The sequence below is a fragment of the Dasypus novemcinctus genome, chromosome 4 (genome assembly GCF_030445035.2).
Source record: "Dasypus novemcinctus isolate mDasNov1 chromosome 4, mDasNov1.1.hap2, whole genome shotgun sequence".
Taxonomy (NCBI): domain Eukaryota; kingdom Metazoa; phylum Chordata; class Mammalia; order Cingulata; family Dasypodidae; genus Dasypus; species Dasypus novemcinctus.
In genome coordinates this window covers 147602634-147625295 of record NC_080676.1, presented here as the reverse complement: position 1 = coordinate 147625295, position 22662 = coordinate 147602634, and positions in this window count along the sequence as shown.

Sequence of the window (22662 nt, the reverse complement as noted above, 5' to 3'; positions counted from 1 at the left end):
TGTCTAATATCCACAGGTAAATGAGTCACCTTTAGGGGACTTGTGATGGTCAACAGAATTTGGATCTTTTATTTATTTATTTGGGCTTAGAAGAATTTCTGAGTAGTTTGCATATTGGATTTCTGGAATATCTTTTATAAAATATGCAAAGAGATGCTATACTACAAATAAAGTTTTCTTTCATAATTTTAAAAAGTACATGCTCATTGATATTCATGGATGGTTAGAAATATTACTTAATGGGAATAAAGAAAATTATTAAGGAATGGGACTAGACATATCCCTCTGTGGCCATACTTAGGAGCTGATGGTGAGGAAGGGTGATTGACCTATGCCAGCAGGAAAGTAACACTTGCACATGTAATAAATTAGTTTTGTAGGTCACATGGCTGTTGATGAGAGTTCTAGCAATTTGTAATGATAATTTCACATAATTTCTGTACTACCAAGGAGCAGATTGTTTTTAATTAATCAATGAATCTATTTTATTAATCTTCCATATCAATATATCATGTTTCTGATAGGATTAGAGTGAGATAATAATAAAACAATTTATAACAGCTCCCTGTTGGTGAATATATCTAACATGGGAAGCAACGGACTTGGAAGACAATGGCATAAGTGGTTCAAAACAGGAGCTGTAGAATCAAAAAGTCTGGGTTTGAATTCTAGCTCAGGCTCTTAGTAGCAGTTGACCCTAGGCAAATTATTTATCCTCCAGAATTTTTGGTTTCCACATCTTCAAAATGAGGATAATAATGATGATAATCATATTATCTACTTCAGAGGGTTGGTGTGAAACCTTGATGAGATAATGCAGGCAAGACACGTAGAGCCTGGCTTTTCATGTGCTCAGTAATATTAGCTATATGCTATTCAGAAAATGAATGATATTCTGCCTTACTGGGGGAAAGGAATATAGTAAGTATGAGGCAGAGTGAAATAAGTGCAAGAAAATTAATAAGGAAGTTGAGGGATGAGGGACAATTAATTCCAACTTTGCTGATTCAAGGAAGCTTTATGGACCTGTTGGATGTAACCTACAGAGAAGCGGATCCTACAATTACAAAATTTTGGAAAACACAGTGTCTAAACTTTCATATTAAATCCCTATAAAGATTCTCATTTTGCAAATGAAGACAGTGAGACTCAAAGAGATTACATAAATTTATCCATGTTCACACAGGTAGAAAACACAACAGAATTGGAACCTAATATTGTCAGATACCCATGGTTTTTCTGTAAGTTAAAAAAGAGTCACATTTAATTGGGCCTGGAAATATACAGCATATAGAAAGATTTATTTTACATATCCTTACCTTAATAGAATTTTCCTTGTGTTCTGCTTCTGTACTTAATGTCCCATGATCAGCCAATTCTGACTTACAGATGAGGCCTAAAATATGTTTACAATTTGACATTTGATGATTAATTAAAAGAAATGCTCAGAGGGTCAGAACTGACTGTGTTAAAAATCAGGCTCCCATGATTTGGTTCACATGTTTGGAAAAATGTGCTTAAGTTATAAAATATCCAGTGTGTTTAAAAACATGAATCCTCATAAGACCTACTCCTAGTATATCCTTAAAGAACATCTTCTAGGTTACATCTGGGGCTTCTAGGGCTATGCAATGGCACATACTGTAATAATTCTGCGAAAAGACAGAATTAGATAATATTAAAATTAAAAAGGACAACTGAAGATTTTTTAAACACAAATATCTGTAATGCTTACTATGTACAAGGCACTATGCTACATGCATCACAAATATTAGCACATCCCATCCTTACAACAACCATAGGAGGGGTAGATACCATCATTATTCCCACTTTACAGATGGGAAAACCGAGACCCAGAGAAAGGTTAAGCAACTTGCTTGAAGTCAATAAGCAAGTAGTAATAAAACACAGGAGTCAATTCTCAACGGGAATTAAATCTTCAACTATTAGATGCTAAAATTCAGGCTCCCTTACCTCTAAGTACTGTTGCTCTCATTTCTAAGGCATCCAATGCTCCCATTGCACCAATTTTAAAAACTCATTTAATCATTATAAGAACTCATGAGGGAGCTATTTTCCCGTCAGATAGAAGAATGTATACAGTAAGGTTCAGGTAAGTTTGACTTCCATTTTCATAAAGAGACCCTAAACCAAACTCCCATTTAATACATTTTCTTCCACAGCCTATTGAAAAATTTCTATAAAAGGTAAAATCATGATACTTGTAAAGATATAAAATAAATATGTGTTAATGATTTTATTAACTTATTATTATGAGGAATTTAGACAGATGTTACAACCAGTTCAAAGAAGTAAAATAGCAGAGATGTTTATGGATCAAGAATATGGAAATGAAATTGCAACTGTATGAAAAACTGGCTTTTTTTTTTTTGAGTGTGGGAAGATTTGTCCCTCCAAAGCACAGAATTTATTTGCATGTAGATAGACAAGAATTATTTGCATTTGTATCAGTTACCTGTCATTTGCAGAGTTGCGATATAGATCTAGGGCAATGAAAAGTGAAGAGCCTCCACAGACTCTAAATTAGATAACTTGGAATGGAGTGCTCTAAACAATGAATAGTTTTCTATTGAAGCACAAATTTTTCCTACACCACCAAAATGAGGTTGATCAAGTTATTAATTTAAGAAGACCTTCTTTTCCTGCAAATAGAAACATTAAGAACTCAAAAACCCTTAACACTTTTCAATTCTGTGGCACATTTGACTACACCCTATTTGCAGACTCATGTTTGGAAATGTTGCCTAACATTTTGGAATTCTAAATAAAACCTTCCAAGAAGCCTGGGGAAACTTTTAGGAACATATAAATATAAAAGGAGAAAAATTTTGCCATCTCAATATATTCCCAATATATAATTAAAAGAAATTAAGATGACCCAAAACTGTACTTTCAATATATATCTATATAGATGGAAAATTCATGTCATAGAGAGAGGTAAAGAATGCAAAGTGAAAAGACCTCTAATCCACTTCCAAGCCCCAGGTGGCTCTATAATATTAACTACTGTTTGCAGTGTTTATGTTTTCTTTTTCATTTGTCCTAAAGAAGTTGTGTAACACACAGTGTGCTGACCTTACTTTTAAAAATAATAATATATCTTGGAGAGTTTTACCTATGAACATAAATCTACTTCTCCCTCCCTTTTTTTAACCAGTTACATAGAATCCCATCATAGGAATGAACTATGCACATGTGGAAACAAACGAGATTATTCAAATGAGAGCAAAGAGAAGCTATTTTTTCAGAGTTTGCTGTAGTAAGAGAGTCCTCCGTCATCACTGGCATTGGGCAGAGACTCAAAGATTGTTACAGGAGTGGAAAAGCTTTATAAAAACGTAAGACTCTGGGTATGCTCTGATTGGAAGTTGTTGTCTTGGAGGAGTTGGAGGTGGGTTAACCAGAAGCAGGGCAGGTTTGGTTCTCTTTGGTTGGTCCTGAATTGGAAGCAGGGGCAAAAAAAAAGGAGGTTGGTATTATGAAGTCTTGATGGTTCTACTGCAGAGGCTGTGGTTTGACTTTCAAGGCGTCTTAAGTAGGTCAGAGTTCTATTGTCGTATGTGGTCTGGCCATTGTCCATTTGTCAATCTGTCAGTGCCCACTTTTGTATGTTCTCTCTCTTGCAAGAAGTTATCCAATTCATGGAAGGCTCTATATCCAGATAGTCACTATTTGGGGATTGTCTAGACATCCCCATAACCAACTATATCACAAGATTGTCTTGACCTTTTGGTTGTATCATTATGGCGATCATCTGATGAGATAGTGGCTATGCAGAAACGTTTGAGACATAGAATGCACTGGACCAGCACCATGACTACAGTGTCAAATAATAAGAACAATTAATAGTCCCTGTGAGATGCTTTGGGACTAGGAATTGCCTAATCCAGGCCAAGAGAACAAATCTCAGAGCCATAAGGATCAAACTTAGAAAGCCAAGTAACTTTGTGTGGTGATGTATGGACTGTTCTATCTCTGGCTGTTTCATTGATCCAATAACAGCAAGAAGTATTAGCAATGGCACATATTTCGCCATGACTGACCAATAAGAAATAAAGAGCCATTCAATTGTTCATCTTACTACTTGTTTCAATAACTTGAGGATGATCTGTGTTCCATCTAAGTCAGAAGTGGTATCATTAATAACTTCTGCCAGAGTTAGTGAGAAATTTCTTATAGTATTTTCCTATTTGGTATTCCTAGCATTGGCTCTGATTGTTTGCATAAGTAACAATCAGTAATACCCCCAGGTAGAATGCCTGAATAATCAAGGGTGGCCTCATTTTGGATCTTACATCTGAGTTGAATTTCCAGTCTTGATGATTTATAAAATTGGGATGCTTGTGTACAGAGAAGTCTTGGAATAATATTCCTGAAGTGCAGCAGGTATTAATCTGAGGCAAGCAAGATCAGTTGCCCTAGTGGCAAAGGAAGTAGTATCCAGTAAGGGCAAATGGGATCCAGGAAAAAATTTTTGTTCATTACACGAAGTCAGAACCAAGGCCCTGCATTAACATGGTGTGAAACTGGAATGGTAAATAATTTTACTAATCGTCTTGATTTACTTGAGCTTCCATTTTATCCAGGGGATTGCAAAGAAGAAACAGAGGCTAGCTGAAGCAAACTGACATATCAGTGATCCTTTGTGGTGCTGATAAAGACCTCTGCCCCTGCTCAGAAAGAGGAACTGTAACGAACAAATCAGGCTGATGCCAGTGAAGATTGCCGATCTTCACCAGATGGCCACAATCGTACACCAACATCCTGCATGCTCATTAACTAACTGGAATCCAAGGACACCCTTCCCCGGGCAGCTTATATCCGCCTCGTAGCTCACATAGCTCACATCCCCTTGGTAACTCACATAGCTCATGTCTCCCTCAGCCCTCCCCATTCCACCACTGTCTTCCTTTGTCTCAAGCATCCACATAAGGTGCTCCCCCAGCTCAGCCTTTGGAGCAGAAACTTCTTTTGGTATTGAGTCACATTAATGCTACCTTAGCTCACTAAACCTGCTCTACTCCCTTTTCAAGTCTGTTTATTTTATTTTCAGCATAACAGTGGTGTCAGATGCGGGACTCGGAGGTGGACACTGGGACAATGCCTCCAATACCTCAGAGAGGACCACGGTAACTGCAGGAGTCCTTTCTGTCCCATCCTCTTTGGGTTCATTGCCTGGCTCACTTGACGAGCCCCTCGAAACTACCACCACATTGCCATTGAGGTCAGAATCCATTTATTGAGCTGAAGTCTGGTTGGGCCCTCTGTCACAGTCTTGTTTTCAGCCATCTGGTAAGAGAATTCTCTTCTGTTTCTCTATTGTTTCTCACTATAGGAAACTCAGTCCATTCCTGGAGAGTGCCTCCACAAAGGACAGCTGCTCATTCTATTTTCTAATTTTGGGCCTAGTTCTTGTTCTTTTTTAACTAAATGGACATAATTTACCCCTGATAACTTCAAATTTACCTGGTCTCAATGGGAATGTTTTGATCATTCCAAACTTACTTATCTTAGGGAAAATTTGAGCTCATCGAAAGTTTCCGGTAAGCTCCCCAAAGGGGATGCATTTAAGAAGTGGCTTTTAGAAGCCAGAGAGTGTGAGGCTCAAAGGCCAATTAGATCAATTAAAGAAAAAATGAAAGACCTTAAAACTGAAACTCATGATATATAAAGGACCTTAAAACAGAAAGCCACAATCTTGTAGAAGACTCAAGACCTCTGTGAAAAGACTGAAATTAAAATCTGTGGCTTGGATTCCACCCTCAAAACTCCTAAACTCCTTGCCTAACTCTGATCATCTTATCCCTTCTTTTATTCCTGAAGTTAACCCTCCTAGCTCCAATCCTGTTGCTCAGTTTTCCTTTGAAGTCAAATCCCACTTTGCTGAGAGTTGCTATTCCAAGTTAGCAACCCCTGCTGTGGGCTGCTACTCTAAGTTAGCAACCCCTGCTGTGGGCTGCTACTCTAAGTTAGCAACCTACGAGGACCGGGCGGGCTTCCACGGCTCCGCGGTGAGCCCCTAGGCCAACGCGTAGGCCTAGGTTCTCCAGGCGTGGGGGACGCGCGGTAAAAACCACGGAGACAGCCTGTGAGAATGAGCTAGTCCAATTTATTGCGGAAATACACTTGATTATATAAGGTCGGGTCAAGGGAGGGGTAGGAATTGGGGCGGGTAAACTACGGGGCGGTAGTGGATAGGCGGAACTGTGCAGGCAGCTATGAAGTAGGCGGTGATTAAGAAAGGGGGCAGATTATGAGTTGGCTAAGTGGACGGGACTGGCGGGAAGGATAGCAACGGCTGGAAAAGGGAGATAACAAAAGCAAGGAGGCAGCAACAATTGCTCCTTTTGTTTTATAAAAAAAAGTGTGAGAGAGTAGAGGGATGGGCTGTGGAGGGTGAGAGAAAAAGAGGGCAGGATTGACTGGCGATGGGCAAATGACATATCATTTGGCCAGAATGTATGCATAGCCCTTAGGGTTGGTGCGTGCCGGTGCTAGATGAAATATCTAACATGACGTTGCGCACGCTTTTTTGGGGTGGATAGCGCTGTGGCTAGCTTAACTGCGAAGAATTCTCAGACGTATAGCAATAAAGGGGGGCGGAGGGTGCACCCAAGCCCTTTACGCCGAGGGAAGCGAACCCGTACCGATGGCTAAAGTCAGAGAGCTTCACAGCAAGCAGCTTCACAGGCGGGATGTACAGTGGGAAGGGGGGTGAGGACGTGGTCGAGATTGAGGAATGGAATCAGAGGTAGCAAGACGTTGGTAATGGATTTGAACAAATGAGGAAAATACACTGTCAGCATGATCTTTGGCAAGGCGGATGATTCGTCGAATGGCCCAAGGACCAACGGTGAGACCTAGGATGATGAGCAGAACTGGGGTTAGTAACGGGAGGAGATAGGGGAGGAGGGGCTGCAGAAAGCCCCAGGAACCAGCAGTCTGGGCTCGTTCAAGTCGGCGTTGGTTGAGACCTTTTTCAAGTTCTTTTAAGCTGGAGTCTACTAAACCGGTATAGTTGGCATAGACGCAGCATTCTTCTCCCAGAGCTGCACATAGGCCACCTTCTTTGAGGAGGAGGAGGTCAAGGCCTCGGCGGTTTTGCAGGACAACTTCTGAAAGGGAATTGAGGGAGTCTCTAAGATATTTGACTGCATCTCGGAGGTAGATGATATCAGAGTCTACTGCTTGTCTGAGGTTTTGGAGGGCGGAGGCTTGTGTGGCTAGGGCTGCAACACCAGTGGCAGCTCCAGCTGTAGCTAGGAGGGAAGTGACAGTGAGTACAGCAGTAATAGGTTCGCGTTTGTGGAGGTAAATAGCTTCTTGAGTGTGGTCAAAGGCTTCAAAGAAATGTAGAGGAGTGTGATAGACGACTCGAGGCGTGAGGAGGATGAGAGCACACGTTTCTTTGGTCTTGTTAAGTGTGGCAACAGATAAGCATGGGGTAAGTCCGGTGGAAGAGCAGAGCCATTGGGTGGTGTTTAGGGGAACTAAGTATTTGGCAGAGATGTTTGGGGAGGTATAGTTGGTACAGGCAGTAAGGCTAGGAGTGTGGGAAGAACGGGGGTGAATGCATAAACCTTTGGAAGAGATGTGCGTAAAAGTGAGTGGGACATGAGTAGATTGATTCCAATTGCAGGAAGAGGGGGAATCGTCGGTGGAGGAAGTAAAGAGTGGTGAAGGGATAGCAAGTGAATCATAGAGGGGGAGGCTGGGGGAAAGACACAACCAGCAAGAGCGAGTGAGGTTGGGGTGGGAGGCATTGAGAGAGGAATAGGAGGTGTTTAGGAGTTTGAAGTAGGGACTAGAGGGGATGAGAGGATGTGGTTGTATACCTGAAGCGGGGGGGGGGGATGTGGGGCTTGTAGAAGGGACGACGGCGGCCGAGGTGGAAGAGATTTTGAGGGGAGTAGATGAGGACGGAAGAAGGTGAACAGTGGGTGAGGGAGGAGGGTTAAGGATGTGGTTGGGACCAATAGCAGAGGGTGGGGCGGAGACAACACGCTTTTGGATTTCAAACAAAGCGCCACGATCATAGTTGCTCATATACAACCGGAGTCCATAGGGGCGAGCGGCCAGCCATGTATCGTCGTTTGGGTTTTTTACTGTCAGCGAAATGAAGTCCCAACGGGAATTGTTGGCTACTTGGAGAGAGAGATACGGGTCTCTGTTGGGGGCGCCGGACCATCCATGGGCCATGGTCACACATCCCCAAGAGGGACAGTAGAAGTGTGATGGGTCATGACAACCTCGAGCACTAGCAGGACAGATGTAAAAACCAGACACAGGGTTAAATTGAGGGCCAAGGAGACGATAGTTTCGAGAAAGCAGGCATGCTGTATTCCCGCCTCGACAGGATGAGGAATGGTGGAAGCCTACTTTTGCTTTTTTGATGTTACTCACTTGGCATTCGGGACGGAAGGAAATTCCAGCAAGAGGGCAGATGTGCGTGAAAAAGGAGGGAGCGACACTAGTAACATTATAAGCGAGAACACATTTTTCTGGAAATGTCTGCAGGGTCCAGTTGAATGGCTGATGGGATGAGGAGCTTTGGGCAGAGGAGGCTAGAGACAACATGAGAATGAGGAGATGGATGAGGTAGGGGAGGGTAGGGGAACAGGAGGTGGGGGTATGAACAGAGCAGGCTCGTCGGAGGAGTTGGAGAACTTGGCGTTCGATGGGGTCATCATCTTCAAGGGAAAGACGGCTTAGGCGGCGGGCAAAGAAACGTTGTCGACGTCGTTCGCGGCGAGAAAGAGCTGGTGTGGTTCTCATGGACGACGGTGTCGGAGAGGTAGACTCGGGTGAATTTACCTGGGGGCGTATAGTGGTCATGGGAGAAGGAAGACGAGAGAGGTGAAAGTGCCAATTAAAAGTAGAAAGGCGACAGCGAGGAGGAGGCGTTGACGGAGGTTCCAATCTGTTGGGGCTGTAGCTGCGAGGCAAACAGCTGAGAAGATTGTTAAGAAAATGAAAATTACAAGAAAGAAGCAGAGTAAGAGTGGGTGCGAGGGGAGCTTGAGGAGCATCTGCACTGAGAGTTCTTTTCTGATGAACTATAAAGCACGTTTTGGTGAAGGTCAGGCACTTGTCAACGGCGGGTTGCGGAGGTAGCAAAGGCTTTTCTTGTGGAGTATGCAGAGTTGGGTCCTTTGAGAGATCTGTAATGACAAAAGAAGGAGAAGAGAGCCCTCATAGAGGAGGGGCAATCAGCAGAAAGAAACTCGGAGAGAGCACTTATTTAAATATAAGCATTTCAGGGAGGGGCTGGTTGGTGCTGAATTTGAGCGAATGGGGCGACATCTGGGCCTCCGCTGTCAATGTTGTCTCTCACGGAGGGCATAGGGTACTTATCATTAAGGGGAACCTTGGGGTCGGTGGCAGGCCTGATATAGCGCCCAGGAACCCAGAGTGGTTGTGGCTCAGAGTCTGGGAAGATACATGCAAAACCTCTCCCCTGTGCTAGCAAGGGAGCCGGGTCTTGCCAAAGATTCGTGGCAGGGTCTTTCCAGTGAACAAGAGGGACTTGCGAGGGTTGCCACATGGGTCCCCAATGTTTGTGGGTTGGGGAAAGTCCCTTGTCATCGAAGGTCAGGAGATTGTGATGAATAAGGCAGGCAGTGATGACGTCAGCAGGGGCTTTATGGGGGGAGGAAGCTCTTTCTTTTTGAATGAGTAGCTTGAGCTGTTGGTGAGTGCGCTCAACAATTCCTTGCCCTTGTGGATTGTAGGGGATGCCAAAATGGTGTGTGATGTGGTACATTTGTACGAAGCTGGCAAAGGTGGCACTGCGATAGGCTGGTCCATTGTCGGTTTTGAGATCCCAGGGAATTCCCATGAATAGAATGGCTTGTCGGAGTGCTTTGGTGCAATGTTTAGCGCTCTCTCCTGTGAGGGGCACGGCGTAGCACAGGTGCGAGAAAGTATCAACTGCAACATGAAGATACTTAAGGCGTCCAAAGGCGCTAACGTGTGTGACGTCAAGTTGCCAGCGGGAGTTAGGCCGTAGGCCGCGGGGATTAGCTCCGCGAGGCTGCAAGGGTCCAAGAGGCAGCAAAGGTGCACATGTTTGGCAGGAGCGCACAAGATGTTTACATGTTTCAATGGGGAGGTCTGGGAAGAGCTTTTGAATGGATCGCGCTGAGAAGTGGAATTGAGAGTGTAGGAGCTTAGCTTGGTTGACAAAGTCTCCCAGTCTTGTTTTGTCAGTGAGGTTTTCTTGAATGGCAACTGGGCATACATGGCGGCCGGATGCTAAAGCGTCGGCGAGGGCATTTCCTTGAGCTAGTGGTCCTGGCAGGCCAGAGTGACTTCTGATATGAGCAATGAACCAGGGTTGTTGCCTTTCTTCAAGCAGTCACTGTACAAAAGCGAGTGCTTGGTCAATAGTTAAGTCACTGGGTAGGAAGGTAGCAAGCGGGAGGCTGCGACACACTTGTAAAGTGTATAAGCTGTCTGTGAAGATGTTAAGAGGCTGGTCCGGGTAGAGATTGAGGACTGCGGCAACAGCTAAAAGTTCACCTGTTTGGACAGAAAAGTCATTAGCAAACACCAATTGTCGTGGCTTAGGTTCTCTTGGCGTATATATGACAGCAGCGAATGCCTTTTTTGAAGCATCGGTGAAAGCAGTGATGGCAAAAGGAATTGGCTTTCTTGCGGGCAGCGGATGGAACGGGTTGGAAAATGCTAATTGAGATACCCCTTGTAGTAGTGGATGATGCGGATAGTGATTGTCAAAAGAGCCACAAAAGAATTCTATTAGGCTTTGCATTTGGGCATTATTCATGATGAGAGAGGTAACTTCTTTTGCATCAAAGGGCCAAACGATGGTGTGTGGCGGGACGCCGTACGTTTGTATGGAGAGAAGTACTAAGTCAGTGGCTAATGTGATCCAAGCCCTTGTAAATGGGCAGATTTTTGGGAGTTTACTTTTTGACGTGTGTAGAAAAAGAAGAGGACCATCTTGCCATAGGAGACCCGTTGGGGTGACTGGTGTTGGCAAAACTAAGGCAAGGATTGGGAGATCGGGAGAGAATCGCTCTAGGCGGCATTGCTGGAGTGCAGCATTTACTTGTTGGATGGCTTCTTTGGCAGCTGGGGTGATGGTGATGGGGCGAACGACTGCAGCAGATGGACTGCACTTAGTCTGCAGGAGCTCGAAAAGGGGTTGCATTTGCGCTGTTGTGATGGGGAGTGCTGATCGAAGCCAATTGATTTGTCCGCAAAGCCGTTGGAGCTCAGTCAGCGTCATGTGATCAGAAACATGGATTTGCGGGCTGGTGGGCTGAATATATTGATGAAAATGAAAGCCTAAGAACTGGAAAGGTGGCTGGGGGTTGACTTTGTCAGGTTGCACTATTAATCCAAGACTTGAAAGGTTTGTCGTAACTGCAGAGAGTAAATCATTGAGAAGTGTGTTAGAACTTGCTGCTAAAAGGAGGTCATCCATATAGTGGATGATGTATGTGTGCTCTGGATGGAACTTAGAGCGTAGCGGCTCAATGGCATGATTGACATAGAGCTGACATATAGTTGGACTGTTCCGCATGCCTTGTGGTAGTACTCGCCATTGGAATCGAAGCGCTGCGCCCTGATTGTTGGTGCGTGGGACTGTAAACGCAAATCGTGGACAGTCTTGCGGGTGAAGAGGGATAGAGAAAAAGCAGTCTTTGATATCGATGGTGGCTGCATGAAAATGCTGAGGGACTGCAGTGGGATGCGGGCAACCAGGCTGAGGTGATCCCATTGGCTTAATATGTTTGTTAATTTCTCGAAGGTCATGAAGGAGGCGGAACTTGCTCGTGTTCTTTTTATTGATGACGAAGACTGGCGAATTGTAGGGACTGGTAGACGGCTCAATATGCCCTGCTTGTAGCTGTTCTTCGACGAGGGCAGAGAGAGCTTGCAGTTTATGAGTTGGCAAGGGCCACTGCTCGACCCAGATGGGCTCCTCTGTGTCCCATTCCAGAGGGATAGGGTCAGGTCTTGAGATGGGAGCAGTGGCCCCTAGAAGGGGGGGGGGGCGGCGCAGCTATGAAGGCTTCTGTGGTGATTCGAGCTTTTAGCTGGCTGAGTACATCTCTTCCCCACAGGATGGTTTGGACTGAAGAAAGGACGAGTGGACGAATCTGGCCTTCGTGACCTTCTCGGTCGCTCCAATGCAGAGGCTGGGAGGTTTTCCAGGAGGTAGCAGCTCCCGTGGCGCCGATGACTTGAGGGCCGGTTTCGAGGGGCCAATGATTGAAGGCGGCGATTTCAAAGGGAATACAAGAGATTTCAGCACCAGAGTCTAAGAGCCCTTCAAGCCATTGTCCGTTTATTTTAAGCTCTAAGGAAGGTTTTTGGTGACGTTTGATAGGCATTGTCCACATTAAGGTTTTGGAGCTCTCTGGAGGGCCTCTTGGGGGAGGGGCTGAGGCCTGCCCCGCTGGAAGTTTAAAGGCTGGGAGATACGTTGCGATGAGCGGCAATCGCGGGCCCAGTGATACCCCTTGCCACAGCGCGGGCATGGTGTGGGGGGGCCTCTTGGTCTGTGCAGTGCTACGGCAGGGCGGGGAGCTGCCTGTTGACGGCACTCGCGGACAAAATGACCGGGCTGACCGCATCGAAAGCAGGCAGAAGTGGAGGCAGATGACACAGCCATGGCGGAAGCGAAGGCAGCAGTAAGTGCTTTAGTCTGTGGGTCAATATCTCGACAAGCCAATACCCATTCATGTATTGGCTTATCACGGATAGGAAGAATAACGGCCCGGAAGGGTGCAAGGCACCCATCGAGAATGAGTTCTTTTGCTAACACAAACTGAGCATCTTCATTAGTAATTTTCCGCTGGCATGCTTCTAAAACGCGTGCGACAAATGCTGGAAAGGTTTCTTGCGAGTCTTGAAGCATTTGCGCAAATTTGGTGGACTGCTTGGTAGAAACTAAAGAGAACGATCGCTGGACAAGAGCTTTTACTCGGTGCCAAAACCCTGGATCTATGTTTATATAAGAACGAGGGTCAGCATAGTTGTTAATTCCTTTGTAGGTGTCAGCTGGATCTTGGATACCCGCCTGGACATTTTCTACCACTTGCTTATCAACAGCTACTTGATAGTAAGCACGCCATTCAAGGAACTGGCCTGGCGGAAGGATGGAACGGGCTAGAGAAATCCAGTCATAAGGAAGAGCAAGTTGAACCCCTAACTCTTCTATTAATTGTTGGACATATGGGCTACCTATGCCGTCTTCTTTAACAGCTTTGCGAAGAGTTTTAACTTCTTTGGCTGTGAAGGGAAGCCAAGTCTAAGGGCGTTGCTGCGTGGGCAGTGGGTTGAGCGGGTATAGCTGGGGGGCGGGAGAATGTGCTTCGCTAGAAGCAGGTGGGGAGCTGCTGCCATACGGTGGTGGCGAGGGATGAACGGTAGCGGGAAACAGATGAGAGAATGATGGCTTAGCAGCATCAAGGTGGCAACAAACTGGCGGCGGGATATTTTTGGGCGCTTGACAAGATGGCGGAGCGGCGACGTCACTTTTAGGCGCCTGCCAAGATGGCGATGTAGTTACGTCATTTTTGGGCGCCAGCCAAGATGGCGGCGACATTATGTCCGGGGCAGGGCCGGAAGATGACGAGACAGGGAGGGGCGGGTAAAGGTGAGAGGAGGCGCCTTTGTTCCCGCCGGCGGGCTCGGACATAGGTGAAGAAGAAGCCGGAAGTGCGCCATTTTGGGCAGAGGTGGAAGAAAAAGGAGAAAGTCCGCTATTTTGAGGAGCTACTGAAGCGGCTTCTGCGGGCCGTGGGGAGCGCGGGCGGGGAGGTTCGCGCTCGAGAGCGCGGCGAGCTGGTCAGACAGAGAATTTGGGTCGCCAGGATCATCGGGCTCATAGTCATTGGGTTGCTTAACTGATTTGTCTCGGATGGCTTCTGATGGTGCACCAAGGAGACAGGCGTGTATGGCTACTAGAGCAGGCAGCAGGCCGTGCGGAAAAGACCGCTTTTCATGCTCTATGGCGGAGGTGACTCGATCTATGAGTCGAGAGTATGTGTCTGGGCTCCAGAGCTGGCAGGTGGCGAGCCACGGATTAAGAGGGAGTAGCAGGTCCCAATATTTTTGGAGCTGTTTTAGGGAAACGCAGACTCCATTGGTATCAAGCAGGGCGGCTAAAAGCCGAACCTGAGGGGTATGGTGTGAGGAGAGAGAGGTGCCCATAGTGGGAGAAGAAAAGACGGCGATGGGGTCCCTACCTGGAGAGCTGAAATGGTCGCCAGTAGACAGCAGCAGCAGCAGCAGAGAGGGGCCGGAGGGCAGTGGAAGGAAAGGATCCCGGGCGAGCCCCCTGCTGAGAGTTGCTATTCCAAGTTAGCAACCCCTGCTGTGGGCTGCTACTCTAAGTTAGCAATCCCTGCTGTGGGCTGCTACTCTAAGTTAGCAACCTACGAGGACCGGGTGGGCTTCCACGGCTCGGCGGTGAGCCCCTAGGCCAACGCGTAGGCCTAGGTTCTCCAGGCGTGGGGGACGCGCGGTAAAAACCACGGAGACAGCCTGTGAGAATGAGCTAGTCCAATTTATTGTGGAAATACACTTGATTATATAAGGTCGGGTCAAGGGAGGGGTAGGAATTGGGGCGGGTAAACTACGGGGCGGTAGTGGATAGGCGGAACTGTGCAGGCAGCTATGAAGTAGGCGGTGATTAAGAAAGGGGGCAGATTATGAGTTGGCTAAGTGGACGGGACTGGCGGGAAGGATAGCAACGGCTGGAAAAGGGAGATAACAAAAGCAAGGAGGAGGGGTGAAGGGAGGCAGCAACACCACTTTGTTTGGGATCAAGAAAATGGAACTAAAGATGTGCTCCATTCTACTTATGCTCCGAGGACTCAGAGTGAACTGGCCAGTTTTGCCCTGCAAATTTCCAGGGCGTTGGTAAAATGCATGTCCTGGTAAATATCACCAAGAGAGGTTTAAAAAAATCTTCCCCTGCTAGAATCAGTCAAACCAGTCAAACACCCACAACATTCAACACTGCTTTTCAGCATGAGAATGGTTCGGGGAGATTAACATCTATGCAACTACCACCATCTCAGCCATTCCTTGCGGGCTCATTCCAATGACCATCCTCATTGATTCCAGGGCCACTCTCTCTGTCCTAAACCCCACTTTATTGCACCAAGAGCCACGCCCGAGTACCTTTGCTCTTTTGGAGATTGCTAACTGTCCCTTTTGCGCCCCCCTTCCATTTGTACTGGGAAGCCGTACTGAAACTCACCCCTTTCTCCTTTCTTCCCACTCTGTCTCCTAGGGTGAGATTTCCTTTCCAGGTTTCATGCATCCATTGATTTTTCAGACAAAAGGAAGGATTTCCCTAATGGAAGATGTGGACTCATCTCAAACTCCATCTTTCCCTTTAATCAGCACACTTTTAGACCTCCAGGCTCCTTCCACCAATCCCCTTGCTTCTATTCCCTCCACTTTATGAGCTACTGATTTCACTGACATTGGCCATGTCCTTAGCTTTCCCCGGTAATTTCTAGTCTCGCTGCTGATCATAATCATCAACCTACTCCTCAGACCCATTTTCATCTGACTCATAACCAACTTCATTGCACAGTGCCTCAAAGCCACCAAACTCTTTCTCCTGTCCCCTGTAGCTTTGGGGTATCAGTCTATAGAGACCCAAATTAGCCGTACTTGGTCTTCAGGGAGTCAAAGGACTGCTTTGACCAAAAGAAAGGAATGTGAAATTGGAAAGATAAAGAATTTTACTAAGCATTTTGATTTCTTGAGCTTCCATTTTATTCAGGGGATTACAAAGAAGAAATGGAGGTTAAGTGAAGCAAGCTGAGAACATTTTCTCTGGAATGATAACAGATATAGGGTGTTAATAATTGGGTTGGTTGGGGGAAAATACACCAAATGTAAGATATAGGCTACAGTTGTAGTAACTTTTTGATGATGCTCTTTCATAGTTTGTAACAAATATTTCACAACAGTGCAAGGTGTTGGTGGTGGCGAGATGTGTGGGAGCCTTGTATGATGATATGCATGTTTGTTTCGTAAACACACAAATTTTATTATATGCTTATTGTTTGTGTTTGTGCATGAATGAATGTTACACTTCAATAAAATTTTATTAAAAAAATAGAAAAAGACTAATGCAGGATGTTAATAATCAGGTAGGTTGGGGAGGAAATACACCAAATGTAAGATATGGGCTATAGTTAGTATATTTAGTAGTAATATTTTGATGATGCTCTTTCATAGTGTATAACAAAGTTTCACAACAAAGCAAGGTGTTGGTGGGAGAGGGTGATGTATGAGAGCCCTATATGATGATACGCATGTTTGTTTTTGAAGTTCACAACTTTTACTATACACTTGCTGTTTATGTATATGCATGTATGAATGATATCATTCAATAAAACAAAAAATTGACTGAACCAGAGAAAAAATAATGTGTGAATTCTGCCATCTTATAATTTATGCATTTTAGAGAATATCTGTTGCCTGAATATGTTGGTGACTGAGGATTTGACTGTTGTATTTATTTCTAGGACTGTGGTAGCAAATCACCACATTTTTGGTAGCTTCAAAAAACAGAAATTCATTTTCTCACCGTTTTGAAGGCTAGAAGTCTAAAATCAAGGTGTCTTTCTCATTTCTCTAGGAAGAAGCTTTCCTTGTCTCTTCCTAGTTTCTGGTAGAGGTAGGCAATCCTTGGTGTTCCTTGGCATATATATGGCTGTAGAACTTTAGTCTCTGCCTCTGTCTTCACATGGACTTCTCCCCTGTGTGTCTCTGTTTCTGAGTCATTTGTTCTCTTATAAGGACCACAGACATATTGTATGACCTCATCTTCACAATTACATCTGCAACACCCCTATTTCCAAATAAGTTAATATTCTGACATGGTGGGAAATGGGACCTAACCATATCCTTTGGGGGGGATGCATTTCATCCCATAATAATTCTTTTATATTGTGTCTTATACTTTCTTCTCTCCTCCCAATATGGTTATATTATAGTTTATTCTAATTGAGACTCACTGGGCTTCCTTTGAATGAGGCTTCATGTTTTCAAAAATTTGGAGAAATTTTCAGCCATCATCTTTTTGAGTGTTGCCCCTTCCTCATTCTCTCTATCATTTTCTTCTAGAGCTCATGATAGACAAATATAGGGCTTTCTTACACTTTCCTCCATTTCCGTTAACATTTCTCTCATATTTTCCATCTCTTTGACTCTTTGAATTCTCTGTAATTTCTCAGATTATTGTTCAACTCACTAATCATCTTCGGCTTTGCTCTATCTGCAGTATACCTGCAATATCTTCAATCTTCATGGATCTGGTTTGGCATTTCAATTTATTTTCATTGAAGGTGGTTTGTTTTTCTGGATTATTTTAATTTTTTTTAAAAATTGTAAGCATATATTTGTTTAACTAACTCTGTGGGAGTTCTGAATTTGTTTTCATCCAGGGTATTGTTCTTGTTTCTACCAGATACCTATGAACACTATCAGCTAGTGCTTGCTTTAAACTGAAATGCTAACCTTGAACCTTTTGCATAGTATACAGTAAAAATTAAAGCCATGATGAGTGACTCTGCATGCTTTTGTTTTTGCAGAGACTGAAAATTTTCCTTGCTATCTGTCTCTGTTGTGCAGTTTTTCTTCTACTTCACTCTTTTCCTTAGGCGAGGCTTTCCCTCAGCCTGATCTTTATGTGGCCTGGTCTTCAGTCTGGCTCCTTGTTTGGCCCAGGTTCAAGGCTTAGTCATAGTACCCCATCCCTAACTATAAGCCCTCTGCATGGAAGTGCCAGAGCATCAGGCATTGTTGACCCAGGTCGTGGGGCAGGATTCTTTCCTGGAGTGATGTTTTTCACCTTAGTGACGTGCTCCTCACTTTCTTGTGTTTTCTTCTCTTGATTCCAAGGGCTTTATTCTGGTATTTTAAAAATATATGTCAGGAGAACTTTGGAATCTTTAGTGCAAAACTGGAAATTGAAGTTTCAACTGCCTTTTTAGATAATGAATCCTTAATTTATCTATCAGCCTCAGTTATATCCAGAAGCTGCAAGAAAGATTTGTGAACATTTTATTAACAAGTACTGATTCCAATATTACTGATTTGGGTTTGCTGTAGAAAAAAAAAACTTTACAACTTCTTTCCAAATTCCTGACTCCTAAATCTATTAAGAATCTACATAAAATATCTATTGTGTTGCATGCCAGCTCCACTGAAATATCACAAAATGACCAATTGGTAAATCAAAGCTGATTTTATTCTCACTATGATAAGAGCGAATATCACCTTGAGAGAATCTTAGTAGTTTTTCAGAAGGAGAACGCCAAATTAGACATATTTATGAGATTTTGAAGTCTGGTTTAAGGCAGATCTTTCAAGGAGGGGTTTGGTTAGGACTGGGGAAGGATCATGTTATAATCATTTTTGATTGATGTGCACAGCTAGGCGAGGCTTTCTGGACAAGCATTCCACAGAGTCTTGGGCTATAAACTGTCATTTGATTCTTTATATTGAAGAGTTGGTAGTTCTTTCAGGAATATCCTGGAATGAAAAATAAAGTGATTTGCAACATTTGTATCCCTGGTCAAATAAATTTTTATATTCCTGGAATATTAAAGTTATGTTGATGAAGACAGCAGAAAGGTAAAGTCCTATTAATGTGAATGGTAAGCTGTGTGGGTGTAGATGCTTTTAGTTCTCAAGAATGAAAGAGTAACTGTTTGAGAATATTTTATAAAATGGTACAACTTAATAATAGCAAGATAACATTATTCACTGAACCATGCAATAGTTCACAAAGTGGACAAAATGTGACCATGGTGCTAAACACACTTTTCTCAACAGGACTTCTGATTGCAGTATCAGGGTAGAAGGTTAAGCACTGTGATTTGTATGCTCAGGAAACTGCTCTACTGAGATTTTCATTTTGATGTTGTAGCTCTATTTAAGGGTCTATTTTCTTCTGTAATCCCATCAACTTTCTTAGACTCTCTCAGTCAGTGGTAAACACAGGGCAGAAGGGCCTTTTCCTGAGAGCTGTTTTCTTTCAGTGAGGAAAGAAGAAGAGTTCCTGGACTGGCTCTTGCTATTGTGACCAATACTCTACACTATTGTGTTCCATTAAAACCAAGACATCATCAATGAGAAGAAGTCATATTAGTTATATTAGTAATCACTAACAGAGAAACTGCCAATTAAACCTGTCATAATGCTCCTTTATCACCTAGAATTTTTATGTATACAGTCATTAAAATACCTTTTTTGTATTTATTTAGAAATATATCATTTGTCAGAATATATAAAAAGGAGTGTCAAATAAATTGGTTAAAGTATTTTTAAAATGTTTTCAGATTCATGTATCAATTCTTCAGAACCAACTTTTGACTCAGAGTCATTGATGCTAATGTTTTTCCAATATATATAGATATGTATATATTGTCTGTGCCATTAAGAATGTTGGTAATATAGCATTTTTTCTGTGTGAATTTTTATCTCTGGAATTCTCTTCCAAGCCATGGACATTCATTCTGTAAACTTTAATGCTGGTGCTCTCTTGTACTTATGAGCCAGTATCAAAAGGAGATGTATTAGTCAGCCAAAGGAGTGCTGATGCAAAATACTAGAAATTGGTTGGTTTTTATAAAGGGTATTTATTTGGAGTAGGAGCTTACAGATACTAGGTCATAAAGCATAAGTTACTTCCCTCACCAAAATCTATTCTCGTGTTGGAGCAAGATAATTGCCGACGTCTGTGAGAGTTCAGGCTTCCTGTATTCCTCTGGGCTCAGCGCCTCTGTTTTCTTTACATGGTCAGCTGTAGACTAGGAGGCTCTCTAGGCTGTGCCTCTCTCCCCAAGGTCACCTGTAGACTATGAGGCTCTCTAGACTTTGCCTATCTCCACGAGGTCATCTTTAGACTATCAGGTGAATAGCTCTGTTTCTCTCCCAGGGGTTTCTGTGGTGTCTAAGGAGCCAACTCTATTCCTCTGTGTTCTTCTCCTCGCTCAGGTCCTCTCTTCCTGGGGCTTGTTTCTCTTTCCTCTGCGTGCTTACTTCCTGGGACTCCAGCTTAAAACTTCCGCATCAAACTCCAACATCAAAGCGCCAACATCAGAAACTCTCAACTCTGTCCTTTTATCTGTGAGTCCCCACCCACTAAGGGGTAGGGACTAATGCCCTGATGATGTGGTCCAATCAAAGCCCTAATCATAACTTAATCACATCCAGGTACAGACCAGATTACAAACATAATCTAATATCTAATTTTGGAATTCATAACCATATCAAACTGCCACAGGAGGTTTTTAGGTAACAGCCAAGATTTGTATTCCTTCTTCATTGGTTCCTAAATGGTTTTCATACCATCAGGAAAAGCAACCAAGTTTGTGCATATGCAATCAGCAAGAATTATATCATGAAAGCAGTCTGGCTCCTAATGATTATAAGATCAATAATTGTATGTCTTAGAATAAATGAAAGAAAGTATTTTGCATGGAAAAAGCTGCCTAGTATAGCATTTCCCCCTTAATTCTTTACTAATTTATTCTCTACTATAAAGATATTTGTTAACACGATTTTATTAGGCTTCTGAGAGAGCTTTTTCTTACATTCATGTTTATTTTTTAGGACTGAGTATCCTGGCAGACTCTCTGCAGAGCCTTGGAGGACTAGTGCTCTTTCTACAAAAATCTCACCCTGAAGGTCATAATGTGTACTTTTCAGAGTGATGTTTTACTGTAAAACACACTTGATCCCCCACTGGTTTAAGGGGAAGTTTCACTTCCAAGCTACAACATGACATCAAAACAAGGAACTGGCCTTGGAAACTCACCATATGTGCAAGGAAAATGATATTAATATATCCCTTCTGGATTAAGTTGTATGACCTCAGGGGTGATCATGTGTGTGAGTTGGACTACCGTCTAGTCCTAGAATGAAGTGAGACTAATAAATGCATTTAAAATGTCAGCTTCAGTTTAAACAACATGAAACTTATGGTCCCCAAACAGAAAATCTCTGTCCTTTGCTATTCCAGTTTGTTACACTCAGCAATAAATTAATCTCCAACTGATGGGGTAACTTCAGTGGCTGTGACTCCTTTTCAGTGAATTTGGTTAATTTGTTGCTAGACACAATATTATAAGGAAAAGCCTGAAATAAGACCAATGCAGCTTACTTATTTTGGAATACTAAAATTATGTTAGAGTGTTATAATATTTCTTAGTCTTTGGGAACATAGTGAAGGCTTATATCTACTGTACATGTTCATGATGACTTTTAAGGCATTTTTAAAATTTTTTTTTCTTTCTTAAGGTATCAGACATTATAAGCCTCATATTGCACTTTAGAATTTACTAACACTGAGCTCAATTTTTTCTTTTAGTTTCAGCTGGAATAACAAACTTTCGGTAGAGATGGACAAGATATTTGCCTTTATCCTTTTTAAAATTTTATTTGCTTTTATTTATTTTTTTAAAGATTTATTTAATTAATCTATTCCCCCCCTTCTTCACCCCCTTCCATTGTTTGAGGTCGCTGTCTGCTCTCTGTGTCCATTTGCGGTATGTCCTCTGTGTCTGCTCATCTTCTCTTTAGGAGGTACTGGGAACTGAACCATATGGGAGAGAAGTACTCAATGGCTTAAGCCAACTCAGCTCCCTGGTTTGTTGTGTATCTATTGTCTTTTTCCTTGTGTCTCCTTGTTGCATCATCTTGATGCACTTGCCTGTCTCTCCAGCTCACCTTCTCCAGGAGGCACTGGGAACCGAACTTAGGACCTCCCATGTGGTAGGAGGAAGCCCAATCGCTTAAGCCACATCTGCTTCCCTATCCTACTTCTGAAATTAGCATAATAAGCTTCTTTGGTTCCAGAGCAAAGGTCACTATCCATATTGGGGAAGGAAGTATGGGAAAAGCCATCCCTGTTAATATAAACCCACGTGTATTTAAGTATAGATCCTTCTCAGGGCAAATAGTAGGAACTATTTTAGTTCCTAGGGCTGCTTTAACATAGTACCACAACCAAGGTGACCTAATATAATTGTTAGAAATAAATCTTCTTCTGGAAGAAAATAAAGGTCACCCGATTGTGAAGAAGAAAAGAATTTATTTCCAATCTTGCAAGAAGGGGCGCACAACCAGAAAACATGGCCGGTTTAAATAAAGAAAAATGACACAATTTATACCCCTAAGCCTAGCACGCAAGCCCTTCCTCTGTTTCTCCATAGACTGGATACTCAGAAGTTACAACCTATCTGAGAAGATCTAACTTTCCTGCGCAAAAGTTTGTGATTAACTGCTTCCCTCATCACATTCCAACCATTTTTGCTTTTACCTGCTCCCCTCTGCCAAATAAGGAATGGAATGTGGTGCTGAATTGGTATTGGTTTAGCTCTTTCTGGGGCATCTTCCTTTTTTTTTTTTTACTCCCTATAGGACTCGCTTAAGCTGGTTTCCTTTGTTGCTGTTTAACCCGGGAGTGGGAGACTGAGGCAGTAGGCTGCCAGGTTACATTCCTTTATGTGAAAACTAAACTAATCTTTGTTTCTTACACAGTGACATTTGTCTTGTAGTTCGGGAGGCTAGAAGTCTGAAATCAAGGTGTCAGCAAGGCCATGCTCCCTCTGACACCTAAAGGGTATATGA